The sequence below is a fragment of the Pteropus alecto genome, unplaced genomic scaffold, assembly GCF_000325575.1.
Source record: "Pteropus alecto unplaced genomic scaffold, ASM32557v1 scaffold110, whole genome shotgun sequence".
Taxonomy (NCBI): domain Eukaryota; kingdom Metazoa; phylum Chordata; class Mammalia; order Chiroptera; family Pteropodidae; genus Pteropus; species Pteropus alecto.
In genome coordinates, this window is record NW_006431920.1 from 11,700,041 (window position 1) to 11,718,153 (window position 18,113).

General features: G+C 41.0%; 1 pseudogene; it reads right to left on the reverse strand.

Annotated features, from left to right (window-relative positions):
• Positions 1–576: 576 nt before the first annotated feature.
• LOC112475422 lies at positions 577–695 on the reverse strand (annotated as a pseudogene).
• Positions 696–18,113: the final 17,418 nt, after the last annotated feature.

Consider the following 18,113-nt stretch of genomic DNA (forward strand, 5'->3'; position numbering starts at 1 on the left):
TCTCTTTTACATCCTTCAAATGTAGGAGATATGGATCAATGTATCATCAACGCTGGGCGGAGAGAAGTAATCAAGAAAAAGAAGACTAAGTAATAAAACGTTGATTTAAAAATTAGATTGAGTAGTTTCTTCTCCATTAGTGATTGTAAATTTGAGGAAACTATTGCATATAGATGCTCTTAAGATCTTTCTTCAAGGTGGTTCTTGTGAAAATGTACCTTGCTGGAATGGCACTATCCAATAACATTTTCTACAATGATGGGAATATTCAAGTGCTGCTGAGCTAGTTTGACTGAAGAATTAAATTCAAAAATTTAACTTAATTTTAATTAATTTAGATGGCCACATATAGCTACTGGCTACTGTATTGGACAGTATAGCTCTAAATAAGGTACTAGTATATCTAAGCTTAGAATTATAGAAGTTTAAGATATTCTTATTTCATACTGTTAAGGAGAAAAACAATAATAAAAATCAGGTTGTCAAAAAGTGTTTTGGTGTTTTTTAGGCGAGGAAACCCTTGGTTTACCTCACAGATTGCAAAGACCTTGTCAGCTTACAATCCCTTAGTTTTTACACCTACAGCATCTGGTCTTCCTAGGTGGTCTCCTATCTAAGTATTAACCAGGCCCGACCCTGATTAGCTTCCGAGATCAGAAGAGATCGGGCTTGTTCAGGGTAGCATGGCCATAGACTGATCCCATTTTTATGTTACTTAAAATATGTGTATGGATTGAAAGGATATATTCAAAATATGAATACTATATTATAGTTGTTGTTTTTGCCTTTTTGTATTTTCTATTTTCTCTAAAACAAACAATTTGCTGTAAAATTTTTTAATGGTTGTTTCTATATCTGCCTACAAACTTTATCGCTATATCCAAGCACTGTTTGCAGAAAGTAAATATTTATTGTATTTAATTGAAACACTATCAAGCAATTGAGATTTTTCCCATGGCCAGAAAGGCACACAAACATGTACAGCAGTAGAAAGATATAGAGACACAAAGGGATCTGGATATGTCACATGCAGATAAAAAGAAAAGTGGAGGCAGAGAGCCCACACCCCTTCAAGCCCTGGATACCCAACCATAGCCCATGATTTCAAGAAGACCTCAACTCAGAGGTGAGTCATACCCCTGGTGGAGTGGGTCCTGAACCTGGGACTAAGCCGGTAGGAAGGTCAGACTTAGCACACCCTTTAATAACAGACACAGACCCAATCGGAGGCCAAAACAAACACATTGCATCATCTCGGGTTATGATCCTCGATCAAAGCCTTAGTCTTTTAGGGAAAAAAATCGGGTGGGGTGGAGAAAGGGGAAGAGAGAGGAAGCAGGCTGTAAATATGTTTGGCTGCAGACAGATTATTCTTTGAGATCATAAAGTTATTGGATACTGATGCTGAAAGGGACCCAGAGGGGTCATTGCATCCATTCTCCAGCCTCTGTTGCTGAACCCGTATGAATCTTTGCAAAGCTATTCTGTGTTTCAAACCCTATAGAGATAGTGATAGGGACAGGAAAGAATATCCTGTGTTTAATCTAAGTATCCCCAGGTGGTAGTTTATAATATTTGCCTATTGCTTTGCTAGAGACCTGTTATTCTATTCTGTGTACATTCATTTCTCCACACACAGTGAATATTTATTCACTTTATGTGTGTATTATTATTGTTCTACTCTAGAGATTTTTTTTTTCATTTTTTTTTCTAGTAAAGAAACTGAAATACGAGGAAAAAAGTGAAATTCAAACTATTGGTAGTATAACTTATATTGTGGGTGGCCATTCAATAAGGATATATTGATGATGGAGTTAAAGAAAACAACATAACTTTATTCCGAGATTCTTTACAAATGTATGACCAAAATCCTACATGACTAAGAAAGATTAGAATAACTATTCATGTTCTTTAATATTTTTCTTTCTTATAGTTTACCTCAAATTGTAGAATCCACTGAGATATTTCCTCTCTAAAAGTTGGGAAAATTTTTTATGTAATTTTAGCTCTCTCCTATATTTTCACTTTTTCTTCCCTGATCAAACTAAGAAATATTGATGAGGGGAAAAAAAAATTTCCATTTCACATCCCCCATTTGAAAACCAGTGGATTTTTCTCATACTAAACTGATTTAAACTCAAGGCCTGGAATTTCACTAATGCAAATATGGGAAGAGAGACAAAGGTGTAATTGAATCAGGATGAACTAATCGATCTCCAGGAATAAATTATGGAGGTACACCCTCTTGCTCTCAGAAACCCATCTGATACATTTATCGAATGCCATCTTCTGACCAGGGCTGAGTTCTGTTCTGTTCTATCTGTTCCATACTCCTGGTAGGCAAAGAGAGTTGAGGTTCTGGGACTGTAGCTGGGATAGGTAAAATGGATTTTGAATGGAGAAAGGAAAGGGAAGACAGGTATATCTCAGTAGTAAGATAGAGTGGAAGAGGAAGGGAAGAGGTAATGTGAGCTGTCTCTTGAGCTTGAGTTGACATCAGAGACTTCTGTTCTGTTCTATCTGTTCTGTACTCCTGGTAGGCAAAGAGAGTTGAGGTGCTGGGACTGTAGCTGGGATAGGTAAAATGGATTTTGAATGGAGAAAGGAAAGGGAAGACAGGTATATCTCAGTAGTAAGATAGAGTGGAAGAGGAAGGGAAGAGGTAATGTGAGCTGTCTCTTGAGCTTGAGTTGACATCAGAGACATACTAAAAAATGATGGAGTTGAAGTTCTATGCTGGATTAAAGTATCAGAAAAGGAGAAGATAGGATACTAGTCTGAGGAATGTCTACTCAGTATAACAGGTGATTATTGGAAGCTCTTGAGCAAAGGAATAGTATGGCAAAAGCTGCATTCAAGAAATGTTAATGTGTCAGGAATGTGCAGGCTTCATTCACAGGAGAGAAGAGAGATCTCAGGCAGGGACTCCAGGAATCTTGATGTGAGGTGGTAAGGCTTGGAGAGGAGACTGGTAATGAAATAATCATAAAAATAATCATATAGCTCAATTTACTGAGTGCTCACTACATGCTAACTATTGTGCTAAGGATTTTACTTATAATATCACATTTCATCATTACAGTAACCCTATGAAGTAGATACTATTATTATTCTTATTTTCAACTGTGGAAACTGAGGCTTATTGTTATAAGTAAAAGCACAAATAAGAAATGCATTTCAGAGGTGAATCCCAAGGATTTGGGGAGCAGGCAGTGTACAGAAAGGACAGAGAATGTTTTAAGAGCCTGGAAAACTGGGATGGATATCTATCAATGTCAGCAGTAGAAAAAAAGAAGCTTCGCAGGAGGGAAAAGCAATGAGTCTTTTGTCCCATGTGAACTTTCCATTTTATTAGGATTTTCAAATACTTTTATTCTAAGTATCCAGAACATTTTCTCAATAAGACCTCTTCCCCCTGATTTTTCTATAGTTTGGGAATCGGACCTGGCTGAGGTACCTCACAGAGAAAGTGGGGGTCTAGCAACAGCAAACCAACACCAGACAGTGAAGACAATCCAGAGATAAGGGTCTTTACCCTTCACCATTGACCTTCTGGTCAACCACAGGATTGGCTGAAGGCCCTGCTCTTCCTGACATCATTGTTCCATCTACACTCTCAATTACCCCAGGCTCCTGCACCTGGGGGCACAAAGCTGACTTCAAATCACTACAAGGGTGGGTATCACTCTCAGCACTTGGATTCCCTTGGGTCTGGGAGAGGGGCACGTCACCACTGGGAAGACAAGAGCAGTAAAAATGTCTCTGTGAAGAATGAAACAGGGTTTGGGAGCAGGCATCTGCCAAAGGCCACTGGGAGGAGGGGCGAGCAGTCTGACGTCAAAGAGCCTCCAGGGTCTTGACACAGATGAGATAATGGTTTTTTCTCTCCTGAGGGAGAAGAGCCCCCCTTGTCCCTAGGGTCTTGTATAATTCAGACCACTAGGAAGTTCACCATAGACGAAAGTTCTGTTCTAACACTGAGAATCTTCTCGTTAGGCTTGCCTTAGAACACTCATGTGTGTGTCACACACATATGTTCAGATACGCTTTTTCTGGGTAGAATTTATATGTGATTACTCTGTATCTTTATTCCTTCTCTCTTTCTTCTACATGTCTCTTCAGCAACCACCTTTTTGTTCTTTTTTAAACCTTCCTCTTTTCTTTCCTCTTTTCACCCCAGCAAGTTAGAGAAACCTTAGATTACATGACTTCCATGAGAGAAATGAGGGCAGATAACGTTTCTATCCTCTTCTTTCCCACTAAACTTATCGACCTGAAGTCAGTGTCCCCATAATCAAGTCAAATAGCTACCTGGAGGAGGCACAAGACCTTTTCGAATGGGGTTCAGGTTCAGTGGATGAAGTCCCCAAAGCGCCCACCCTCAATGATGCTGTCGTTACCAAGCCTTACAGGTGCTCAGCAAGACTCCCCACAGCATCTCCAGGTCTCCAGGTAGGAGCTCCCCAAATCTTGAAGGAGAATCAAATCTGTAACTCTCCAGACTTGGGCATTTTCTGTGCAGCCAGAGCTCTCTTTTCTTTCCATATCAGAGGGCAGGACTCCCCCTTGCTTTGAGATCACCACCTAATTGCCTGACCAGGTGTTTTCACTTTGCCCGCTATGTGTCTAAGCTATGTGTCTCAGACAAAATGTAGTCTTTGTCCATTAGCCCATGAGTAGACCATCAGCATCTGATACCTGACCATTTCGATCCTTACTTAAGTTATTTTTATAGAACATGGCAAGAAACCAATCAATCAATCAAGTTAGTATTCTCCCTGACCAAAATAAAGTCTCCAGAAGGTCAAGGACTTCATATGCTATGTTCCCCACCCCAGCACAACCATTAAGAATGTGTGAGTACATTCCTAATGGTTTACAGTTATTTAAACCCTCGTTAGAACCTCTTGACATATCAATGTGGAGAGACCAAACACCTAGTCTAAAGTGTGCTGCATGGAATCATTTTGCCAGCTAAGCAGGCAAGTTTGGGTGTGCTAACTCTTCTCTCAAAGATTCACTGGCCTTTTTACCGCATTCTTTGGTGGGAAAAGGAGTTTCTTCATAAGTCCTGCCTACACAATGGTCTGATTGTTAAAAGACACAACACTGACGTACATGGTCCTACTTAGCCTGGGGAGTTTGTGAATCTAGAGGTTAATTTTTAATTTTTGGTTATTTTCAGTTGCAGTCCCCACATTTTTCTTGCACACAAAGAAGTTAGCTCTTGAGAGTTCCTGGGGATCCTTCTACTTTCTGTGGCTTTTGCTTTGGCTGCCATTGTTGTTGTCAGGTATTCATCTGGTTATAGTCCTGACTACATGGAACTGGGAGAAAGAAGAGAATGCACATCCCTGTGTGACCACCCACACGACAACAATAAATTATAAGAAGTGACATCACAGCCCCAATCTGAAATTCCCATGCCCATGGAGGAGGCCCCCAGACCATATTTCCTTCTTTCCACTCTCTCTTCAACTTTCCTCCTTCTTGCCACCACTGACTCACTTCAGGCCCTCACTGTGTCACAGCTGGACCGTGTCAAGAGTCTCCTCCGGGACTTCCGGAATGCTCTGAAATGACCTGTTCTCTTGGGGCAGTACTTTTTCCTTTCTCTTTTTCTCCATCTCTGTAAGTTCTTAAGTTCTTTGGAAATTCCTGTTTCTTTTGCAACTTTTCCACCAACCCCACCACCATTCAAATTAAAAAAAAAAAAATCACTGTGGAGAGGAGTGAGTAGGCAACATGTCATTCCCATACCCTTACCCAAGATCTCAATGACCCCTCCTTCCCCCACATTACCTGTTGGGCCCCAGCTCCACACCTTTGCCTTTCCTCTAATAGGAGCCCAAGTGACTAAATCCCTGTACCTCAATCTGTGCCTAGCTATACCCAGACCCATATGTTTACTCTTTTAAACAGACATGTTTGACTTAACTGAAGCACAAACACACACTGAAGGCATTTCTACACATCTCCCTGAGGTCAATCTGAACTAACAAGGTGTGGGCAAATAGGTTAACCTCACCCAGAATGTCAGGGTAGAGCAGGCAGAGGATTAACTACTGTGAGCCTCAGTCCTGACCCTTCGATTGATGGATAACCTTGTGGATCCTCGGTCCTTTTGCACTCTGATGTGTACACCTCGGCTGTGACAGCCTGCGAGAGGGTGGGGGTGCCCAGAAAAAAAGAGAAATACCAAGCAAATTTGCCACCAGGGTAGTGCCACTAAGTAGCACAAACTTAGCTTCCCAGCACCTTACACCCCGAGAAATTCAATTATCACTCTGAGACACACAGCCCAGAGGTACTCACAGGTCTCAGGTGAGGTGCCAACAATAAGGAAAAGAAAAAGAAAATAAAGAAATTAAAAAAAAAAAGACCCTGACCCTGCAAAGCATTTGCTTCATAGAAGCAAACTGAAAGCTTGACATGCTTTTATGAATTAGGCAGAGCAGAAAAGTATATCCCTCTCAAAAAGGAAAAAAAAAAAAAAAAGGAATAACAACAACAAAACCTGCAAATGTATTCACTTCTGTTTTGTAGGATGAACTGTAATAGGAATTTAAGCAGCAGTTAGATTCTACTAACTAGAGAATTGATTTGAGGTCTTTTAACCTCTCTGAGCTTTTGATTCATTACCGATATGTAACCCTAATCATCTCAGAGACCCATATGCTTCAGTGTCAGAGAAGTGTCAGATTTAAGAAGCAACATACAAAAATTAAAAGTAATAAAGGTGGAATTCCATCTATTATTCATGCCTCTATGAAGACATTAAAGGGAATGAAAATACATGGTACTCAGAAACACTTATTCAAATTCTCTTTTCTTTCCAACCGACTTTCTTATCCTAGTTACTTTGGCTCTGGTCTCCAGGGAGGAATAAAAAGCTTTCTCTTTCACTCCCTATTCACATAGTTTTTCGTCATTTTCATTCTCCCTCCCACCCTCCAAGTACTATAATATCTATTTTTTAAATTAATTTATTTTTTATGGTGACATTGGTTAACGAAATCCAATAAGTTTAAGCTAGTACCGTAATATCTAGATAACTTATATTTTCTTTCAGCAAAAACTTCTTTCCTCTTCCAAGAGCATAGGCGGTGGAAACCAGACTAACATTTACAGAATTTCGTGTGTGTGTGAGGTTGGGGAAAAAGTAGGCCTGTAAACAATCCTAAATTATCGATTTTTGTCCCTGTTATTAATTTTTGTCATAACATTAAATATGATACCTCTAATTTATCCCTGCTTACCTCATGAGTTCGTTGTGTAGATCAAATAAGATACTGCACATTCTTTTGGAAAACCATAAATCACTATAATCAGGAATACAGAATTTTTATGTGAATCTATGATAAAAGGATTGGCACAATTTTCCTTTCCTGGATGCCAAAGCAAAAATATAGGGAGAAGAAAGAAAGAGTTTCTTCTTAAAATAACCATGTAAATTATTATGCCTCTGAAGCTGTCAAGCATATCCCTATATTGTTTAATATGTCTTTATCTTACTTTTCTAATTTTTGTACTCCTAAGGACAAGGTTTTGTTTTTGTCATATCGTGTCAAATGAATAAATGATTTTTTTATTCATTCATTCATTCATCCATTCAATTAATTAATATTTGTCAATGAATTAGTCATTTCCTCCCACATTGTTTTTTTTTTTTTTAATCTTCCAAGAATCAGGTTCTTGATGTTAAATAAATCATAGCCCTTTCCTTTAAGGAGCCCACAATCTAGTGGATGAGGTGAGAAAGTAAGCAGACATTTGAAATCATTGATTCCTGATAGAGTGAGAGAAGGAATTTGCGCCTCAGTTGTACAAGATTTGAATTTTCTTTGAAAGCTATGAGTTCAGACTTGCATGTAACACCCAATTCCACGATTGGAAAAGATTTAGGGTCCCACTTCCTCTAATGCACATATTCCCTTGGCTAAATCACCATTTAATTACATTCTTCAACATTTACCCAATGTTATATGTGCAAGTAGTGTGTGCAAGACAAGATAATACCCAAATTAGGGTTAAGAGTAGGTTTTGTAACTTTTTTTTAACCCCAAAGTATCTATCATATAAGTAAGTGTTTAATGAATACTTATTACTCCTAGACTGGATTGGTTCTTAGCATCTGGTCTCTACCAAAAAGTCCAGACTGCATCTTTACTGCTGCTGCTTGGTAATTTCAGTCTCTTTCTTGATACAAATTGGAAAGAATGGAGATGAGTGAGTACCACTGAAAAACAACATGGCTCTGTTAAAGAACTCAGATCTTCTTCCCCTGTGAGTCATTAAGCCCTATGAGATGGAGAGGTCAACTGTTCTTCCATACATTTCACTATTCTCTCTCTGAGACGATGACTCTATACAACACTCTCTACAAAGTGGCCAGAGCTCCTTCTCCGACTCTTGTTTCTGAGCCTGTTCTGCAAGACCATGGTGGCTCTGGGCTACATGATACCCCGTGGATAAGCAGTTAAAGAGGGCCTTAGTCACTGCACCAGCATTGCATTAGTTCATGTAATGGGAGATCCTTTGGTCAGAAGAATCTGGGAATCTGATGGTCAAGCCTTTTGCTATGGGCTGAATGTTTGTGTCCTCCCTTAAATTTATATGTTGAAGCCCCAGCTCCCAATGTGATGCTATTTAGAGGTGAGGCCTTTGAGAAGTATTTAGATTTAGATTAGGTCACGAAGATGGGACCCTCATGGTGGGATTAGTATGCCCTTATAAGAAAAGGAAGAGAGAGATCTTGCTCTCGCCAGGCTTATGAACCAATGAAAAGCCATGTGAGGACACAGCAGAAATGTTCTGTCTACAAGCCAGAGAGGAGCCCCTAACCAGACTTTGAATCTGGCAGTACCTTGATCTTGGACTTTCCAGCTTCCAGAAATGTTAGAAATAAATGTCTGTTGTTTAAGCCATTTAGTCTATGGTATTTTACTGCAGCAGCTCAAGTTGACAAAGACAGCCCTTTGCTAGTCAATTTCTTTCACAGGTGATACCCACTCTGGGCTGCCCACTGCTCTGCATCACAGCACAATCAAACAATTCTATTTACAGCATGTGCGGATAACTCATGTTAGTGGTAATGTGGCAGAGAGTCATCCAAGTAGAACCATATATCTTCCTAAATTCCCCATTTTCATTCAGCTAGACCAGTCCCTTTGCCTAGAATCAGACATCTTCAAAAGCATGGTATTCGATCCATCTCAGTCTCGAATCAGGGATCCATGGAACAGTGTCGATGCTGTGTTTACATAATTGCTGGTATCAGCTTTCAACCTTGTTCCCCACCCTTAGCAAGAGTGGCAGAGCAAGGGAAATTAGAAGAGGAAGAGACCAGCCCAGTTGGTGGGTTTCTATGTCTAGACAGGCTAATGAGTAAAAAGTGTTCCTCGTGGAGGTCCTGAACCAGGAAAATAACTTCAAAGACTGATTCTTTTTTTCCCCCTGATCAGCCCATGCCACCTTCCCTGAAATCCTTGACCTAAGTTAAGAGAGGGGAAAATGACTTCTTTTGGCACTCAGGTCCCCACTCTGACACAGGCCCCGTGCCAGGCCAACTCAGGCTCCATCCCTCTCCTTCAATGAGGCTCATTCAGCACCAAGGGCTCCACCAGCTTGGGGATCTCCTCACCAAAGCTGGCCTTTCCAAGAGACTCAATATGTGGTTCCCCACCGGGCAAGCTCAGAGGAGGGCCAGGATACTCTGTTCCTCAGCATTTCTTATGATTTTTTTAATGTTCCGTCCTACTTCCTAAAATTCACAGAATTCCTTGATCTCAAGTTGGCAGAGACCTTAAAATCCAACCACCTCTTCTGTCTACAGGACTCTCCCTATGGAAATTCATTCAGCCTCTGCTTAAAAACTTTTAGACATAAGGAACTCACAATTTCTCATTCCTTCTTTAGTCAACTTTGTTAGAAAGAACTTTTTAATTGAGACCAAATACCTGCACTTTGTAATGATCAATTTTATTCGAGTTTTAGAACCATGAATACATAGAAGACCTAAAAATGAAACTTAGAGTGATCTAATTTACACCCCTCACTTTCCAGGGAGCCCTTTCAGTGCAGTGAGTTCCTGAGTGACATTACAGGGAGTCTGAGAAACTCAGCTCTTGTTCATGAGTCAGTTTGTGAGATGGAGAAAAGAGGTCAAAAGCACACCTCTCCCTTATCTCCCCAGTCCTTCCCTTCACTTCTTGCCTCTATCAGAATTGCTTGCCTCTACTTTGCCTTGACTTTCTGTTTTACCACCAACAATCTCTCTTCTCTCCACCAAGAGTCTCTCTTCTCTCCTATACCACTGTCAGAGCAATCATCCTAAAGTCAGCTCCATGCATGGCACTCTGGGGGCTCTAAATTCTTCAGGGATTACCTATCATCTGAATGCTTCTTAAATCCTTATTATGAATTTCCCTCCATAAAGCCCTACACAATCTGACCACAGCTTGCCTTTCCAGAAAGTGAATCAAACTGATTATTGCTTTTCTCAGAAGGGGTCAGTGCCCACGGGGGAAATCTCTAACTCTGAAGATTAGATAGAGCAGGAAGTGGCCCAGGATCCTGCCTCACTCTACCTAACTACCTGACCGTCTCCTGCACCTCAAGTTTCTCATTTATTCAGTGAAGACTTAGAGTCAGATGAACTCTGGGGTACTTTCTGGCTCTGGAATTCTGAAAGAGTGGAAGGAAGAAAAACCTAGACCTGGACTCTAAGTGTCTGGGAAGACTGATGGGGGGAGGGATAGTCGATGACTTAGAATCTCAGACAATAGGGAATTAGCTGCAGGGAAACTGGGGCAAGAAGGAAAGGTCTTGGGAAACTTCAAAGTTGGAGGTCCTGCCTTAGGACCTTAGTGACACAGTGGGACACTGGAATTAACTGGGGACTTTATAAAACACTGACTTAAAACCTGGGCCCTACTCCAGAGATTCTGATTTAATTAGCCTGGAGTGCAACCTAGTTAGCAGGATTTTTAATGGCTCCCTGGATCATTCTCATATGTTGCAGAATTTGAGAACACAACCCCAAGTAAAGGGCAGGAATGGAGAGGAAATGACAGACACAACCTTTATCAGAGGATCCGATCTGTACAGCAAAACACTACAGGACATGCAGCTCCCCCAGCCAGTGGTTTTCTCACGTCAGGGCCAATGCCTCGAGTTCACTCAAAGAAACCTCCACATGAGAGGGCTCATGCTCCCATTACTGCTAGCTCAGGAACGCCCGTTCCTTCCAACCCTGCTGCGCCCAGGCCTGTGTGGGGCTGTAGGTTCCACTGGCGGTTTGAAAGTTGATATTTTCACTCCTGATCTGGGTTCACGTCTCAGTAGGTGTGTCCTCCCCGTAGGGCTGTAGGTTCCACTGGCGGTTTGAAAGTTGATCTGGGTTCACGTCTCAGTAGGTGTGTCCTCCCAGCTCACCTGAAAGCCTATTTATTTTTAGCTGTGCTGGCATCCCATTGGGAGAAAAGACAGCTACCTATCATGCTGAGCGACGGTTTCCTCCTACGTTGTCCTTGGTAAGTGGTCGAGCGGTCATGGAGTAGCCAGTGCTTAAAAACCAGGTCTTGGTAATGTTCTAGGGAGAGCTGTTGGTCAGGGCCTTCCCTTCCAGACACACGGAGCTGTATCTTTTCTCAGTCAAGGGTAAGAACTGCTGGTTCTGTTCTGAAACTGGAGGTGAATGTGGTGCTAGCCAGCTGTCACTGGTCACAGGGTGAGGACTGACCCAGAGAGGAGGAGAAAACCCAGAGCGGGGGGTGGGTCAGCCTGGAGAATGAGGTCAATAGAGAGAGTGGGGGGTCAACAGCAAATGGAGCCAAATCTGTGCATTTTACTTCACTGAAAAGTTTCATATTAAAATCTTTGGAAAGAGGTTACCAAACAAGTACAGTTAAACATTTGAAATAATAAACTGAAGATAAATGCAACCTAGGACAAACTCTTGTTCTTTACTACTTTTTTGTGCCTTCTGGGTATGCCCTCTGCAATTGATGCCTTTATTTGGGGTGTACAAGGTATATGTACCATTTGCCCTTCATATACACTACCCATTCCTCTCTACTCTGCCTTGTACATCTTCACATGATTGGGCTGCATCCATTATCTCATGCTTGATGACTACAGGTTGGATTTAGCCAAAGGGTCTCTGCAGTCCCTTTCTTAAACTTTCCTTTTATTATTATACTCTCCTACTGGGACTATGAATGATACAAGGTGTGTGTGTGTGTGTGTGTGTGTGTGTGTGTGTGTGTGTGTGTGTGTGTGAGACAGAGAGAGCAAGAGAGATGGTTGGGGAACATGAGCTTGCTTAAGTAGGAATAGATATGAACTTGCAAAAAGAATTATTTGAGTAAGAAAAAGTAGCCAATATCTACAGTGTCCTGTGTCCCTTTGGCCTAAGAGCCTTCTCAGTGATTTGCATGATCACTATCATGTCTTTCTGCCAGTTGTCCTTTTAAAAGCTCTGTGCCAAGTAAGAACAGAGGCTTCTTTTCTAATTTCCTCTTACCTTAGTCCAGCCAGAACAACATTCTCTGTCATTGCTAAGCATTAACTCATAGTACACAAAAATGTCTTTAAAGTGTACCGCTCTGTTGGTCTGGCTCCTTAAAGAAGATATCAAGTTGGGATTAAATATGCAAGAGTTTTATGAGGAGAAATGTTCCTGTGAAAGGAAATCAGGAGAGACCCAGAGAAGGCTGAGAGAGCCTTCAGGCCATAGAGCAAATCTAATCCTGAGTAAAGGAGAGAGAGTGGGAGTATTGGATCAGGTGTCCTAGACTGCTTCAACGTCTAAAGAAGGTTTGGCAGAGCCATCTGGGAATCACTGAACCAAAATGAGCTGACAATGCAATCCCATGACTTCTAGAAATGGTGTACTCAACCACTGGTAGGGAGCAAACTGTGGGAGGTGTGGCCTTGAAGCAAACACAGTGATGGATTGTAGAGTGTAGCATCTGAGGCCCTCAGGCAATTAAGTTTCCTGCAGTAGGAGATCTGTTAGACAAAGTGTCACAGCCACCAGAGCCGCATTTTGTTATCATGAAGTGGCTATTGTTGCACTGTTACAGGTCTGCTGCTTTATCAGCCAAAACATGACATTTAATTCTAAAGATTCAGCACATACTGTTGGAGTCACTTTTCCAGCCATTCTTATTTCCCCTGAGCTATACAGGCAACAAAGCAGACTTTATGATAACACTGGTTCTTACATTATACCTGAATAGATAATATCACTGCCATTAAGAAAACTAAAGCTCTGAAAATTGAAGCATTCATTTACTTCTTGCTTCCTTCCTTTATTAAAAAGCATGAATTATCTCTTATATTCATAACAGTGTATCACTTACTGTGACCACCACAATAAATAAGAAATTGTTTCTGTCTTCAAAGCTCTTTCTCTTTAGGAGAAAGATGGAAAGACAGATTTATATGTGTGTAGTAAAGTGTTACAGAATTATAATGTCTATACAGGCTATGGGGGACTGGAGCACAAAAGGGAGTGATGAAATCTATCAGGAGAGAGTAGAGAAGTCCTCAGAGAGAAGTTAAACCTTATGCCGAGTCTTTGAGGGTCTACCAGGTGGACACGTGTGACAGCCCTACCAGATAAAGTGAGTCATGGAAACAGGTACTGAGGTGAGAAACTCTTTGACCTGTTTTGGAAACTGCAAGAGTGTGGAATGATAGGAACATGATAAACATATGGGGAATAGGGAACGCAGGAGAGATTGAAGAGGGATGAAGTCAAAGGCAAGGCAGGGGCTAGATTGAAAAGGACATGCAAGTAAGAAGGCTAAAACGTACCTACTGGGCCATGGATTCTAAGTTGAGAACAGAGATGATCAGATTTGCACTTAAAGATTCCTTTGGCCACATGATGAAGATGGGATCGAAGGCATAAGACTAGAGACAGGGAAGCCAGATTGTCGGCAGCTATGAGAGGCCAGCAAGAGATAAGGTCCTAAATGAACCAAGGTAGAAGCATGGGGGTAGAACTTTGAGGGTCTACCAGATGGACACATGGGACAGACCTATCAGGCAAAGTGAGTTATACTCACTTTGGGGACATAGCATCAATCATACTCTGTGAAATATGAGGAGGAGAGGTGAGGGTGAGGAAGAAATGGAAGTGGTAGAAGTGATGTCCTGTGGGGTCTTCATTAAAGAAAGAACGAAGATACTGTTATTAACTGTGGCAGGTAGAATTCTAAGATGGCCCCTAACATCCTCATCCCCCACTCCTGCCCCATACACATACTCTGTACAATCCCCTCCACCTGAGAACATGGTGGGCTCCTGTAATTAGGTTACGGTACCTGGCAAAAGTGAATGAATTTTCACAGATGTAATTAAGGTCCTTAATCAGTTGGCTTTGACTTAATTAAGAGGGAGATTATCCTGGATTATCCTGGATTATCTAATTTGGGTCTGACCAAATTAGATGAACTCTTTTAAGAACGGTCTAAATATTAGAAATGCTTTCTCTTGCTGGCCTTAAAGAAGCAAGCTGCAGTGAATTCTATAGCTTCAAGGAAATGAATTCTGCCAACTCCCACGTGAACTTGGAAGAGGACCCCTAGCCTCAGATGAGACTCCAACCCTGCCTAAAATTTCGATTTCTCCTTTGTGAAACCCTGAGAAGAGGGCCTGGCTAAGCTGACTCATGAAAACTGTGGGATAATAAATAATGGGTATTCACTTAAACTACTGAAATTGATGTAATTTTTTACAAAGCATTAGAAAGGCAATACACTAATAATCATTATGATTAAAGTCATTTTCAACTTTTTAAAAACATTTTCTAGGTGAATTTTATACTTTAAAATTAATTTTAAATAAATATTATATTATTTAAGGTTCCACATTCAAAAACCTAGTTCTCCTTTAATCTGTGACTTTCACCTTATAAATCTTATAATTCTGATTGTGGACTTGGTGAGTTTAACTATCTCTAAAGACCTATGATTAATGTTTGGTTCCAGTTTCAAACTTATTATAGAAAAACTTCTATACTGCATTGATAAATTTAATAAATTTAATATCACTTAAAAGAACTTGGATAAATTTTCTAAGTTACTTGAATGAATCTGATAAATCTGATAAATTAACCTTTTAAAAATAGTTATTCTTAAGTTTTCTTAATTATTTGAATACAATAAAAATTAAGATTTAAATCTAAACTCATGTCTAAATTAATCATTCTCTTACTTATTATAAATTGGAGTTACAAGGTTGATCTGTAATTCTAAGAGCCCAAATTCTCTTAAACATGAGAACATAAAATGCCCCAAATACTTATCAATACAAACATATTAATTATATACATTTGTCATGTAAATTTTCTACCCTTAATTCTAAATCCCTTTGAGTTCAAAGATGCTTATACACGAAAGAAAGAAATATATCATCACGAACAATTTTTGAAGTCATTATTCAGATGGTTGATCCTGGATTGTGGCTAGCGACATTGACCAGGGAGATCTGGAGATGCTAAGGTTCAGAGAGATTTCTCATGACAAAGGGGAACCCTTTTTATCCCCCCAAATCTTGAGCTTCATAAATTAGAGAGAGGGGTTTTCACAGCATCTGTATTCCAGTTCGAGTCATGTCATTACCTAATTCTTCCATCTACACACAGATAGGTGCCTACAACCCTAGCTCTGGAGTCACCTTGTGGTAGAGAATGGAGTTTGGACCAGGGATGTGACCCTTGGGTAGCTCTGCTCCTGCCCATCCTTGGCAAGAAGTTCCTTTTCCACCAGGGCCAGCACCTGAGGTCCTGGGTAGAAGAAAGGGGTCAAAGAGATGCAAGGGAGGAGTATCAAACCAAAGGAAACTTTGTCTGGAAAAATGCATAGATCACTGGGTTGCTCTGTTTTTCTTTCAGGAGATGGAAATGCAAGGGTAGCTGTATGTATTATTTGCAAACTTGCTAATAAGCTGCGTCTCATGGTTGAATTTCCATCCAACCACTTGGCCTAGCTCTGAGAAATATTTCCCTTCCCTACCCCCTCCTTTTTCTTTTTTCCATGTGATCCTGTCCAAGTTGGTACAGACACCTTGGGTGGCAAAATCCATTTGCTCTCTGACAAACACCCCTCTGCCTCTCCCATTGCAAATACTTTAGGTTTGCCAGGAGCCAAGTGAGCTTTGGGTAACCCCAGAGATGTGACTCCTTCTTGGAAAATGATCTCTGTTCTTAAAATATGTGTGCCTTCAGCCTTGTGTCCTTTTTATTTTTTTATCTATTTTTTCCCCTTCCCCTCCCTCTTCTCCTTTTCATCTGCTCTCCCTTTATTTCAGTCTCTCTTACATCTCTTTCTCTCATCCTCCTTCTTCACTTTTTTTCTTCCCTTTTTTTCTAGTCTTCTGCACTGATATATATATATGTTTATGGATTTCTTTTTTTTAAGGGAATGGTGGAGAGATGCAGTGAATATGTATTAGTGCCAATAAAAATAGCTAAACTTGCGAGCCTTAACTATATGCCAGGCAGTGATAAGCAGCTGGCATGCATTACCATTTGATCTTCAAAACAATCTTGATTGATTGATATATATGGTCGCCATTTTCCATATGCAGAATCTGAAGCTTAGAGAGGGTAATTTCCCCAAAGTTAGTAAGTGCAGTTAAATCACATGTCCCAGGAGGGTGACTGTAGGATCACACTCTGAATCACTTTGTCTTGGCAACCCAAGGCCCATTACCCATTCCTTTTGACTAGAAGACTTCAACATTATTTTCCTAACATCTTTGTCCCTTAAAACCAAAGCTTAGTCAGGTGCCCATATCATTGTACCTCACCTGAGCTTCTGGAAAGACCACATCCACTAATGGAAAATCTAGAAGTTATTTTATTTCGAAAAGAATATTTATTAAATCCACACTAAAAGTCCAGCGCTCATCTTTCTCATGCTTGCTGACATGTGTTAGGAAGTAAATAATCTGCTCTAGCCTAGAGTGGAGAGAAGTCTGAAATGCAAGTAAGCTGGGTGCAAGGGGGGTCATTGGTGGTTGAGATGAGATTCAAGAAGTCTCGCTAGCAAGGGTGGTGGGAGGACATGATCTACATAGCTACTGCCTCTGCTCTGAGGAACTATTGATCATCCGTGTATGGTCCCCAGTGAATCATGCCTCTTTGTGCAGTCCCTCTCACTCTGACTCTGAGCTTGGCCATGTCACTTGACACATCCTCAAATGTGGCATGAGCAGAAGCATGATAAGCCTTTGTACAATAAAGCTTTCCCTTCTAAAAATGGCCAGCAGGTAAAGAAGCCCAGACTAGCCTGCTAGAGAAAGAGGCCATGTGGAGAACTGAGGCACCCCAGCCAACAGCCAGCACCAAGGCGCCAGCTATGTAAATGAAGCCATTCAGGATCTTTCAGCCCTAGGTGGGCTACCCCAGGGGACACCATGTAGAATGGAGATCAGCCATTCCATTGAGCCCAAATTCTTGACCCACAGGACAATGCACACTAAAGTAGTTGTTTTAAGTCACTAAGTTTTGGAGTGGTTTGTTTTGCAGTAATAGATAACTGATCCATAGTCCTCAAAAGATATGTGCTGAATGATTGATCTCGGGTATTTTCTACCAATTTCTAAATCTCCAAGGACTTTTCTGAACCAGCTTTTCCTCAGGCCTCATGTGGCACTGTCTCCTGGGGAATGAGGATTCATGAAATGAAAAGCAGAATAGAGAGGGGTTTTCCTAGTAACTCATGATACACCTCGGTTCTTCCAAGCAACTCGTAATAACACACACGTTATAAACCAAAGAGGCCAAATCTTTTTTGAAAGAAGTCCCTTTTCACTTCCAGAGGCCATGAGCTGACAAAAAGTGCTGGAACCTGCCAGTGGGGCTGTCCTAAGTGGTAACAGGTCTTTAGTCTTTGCAAAGAGCTACATACACTATTCTACTCCCCAGCCCCCCAAATCTCCATGAACTTCAAGGAGAGGTGCAAAGAGGGGAAAGGAGCAGTCTGGGGATAAGAACAAGGTTTCGTGATCCTTCTGAGAACACTTAGAGAACTACGCATGGATTGTCTGGGAGCTAGACCTCCAGGGAGATGGTGATTGCTTTTGGAAGAGAAGGG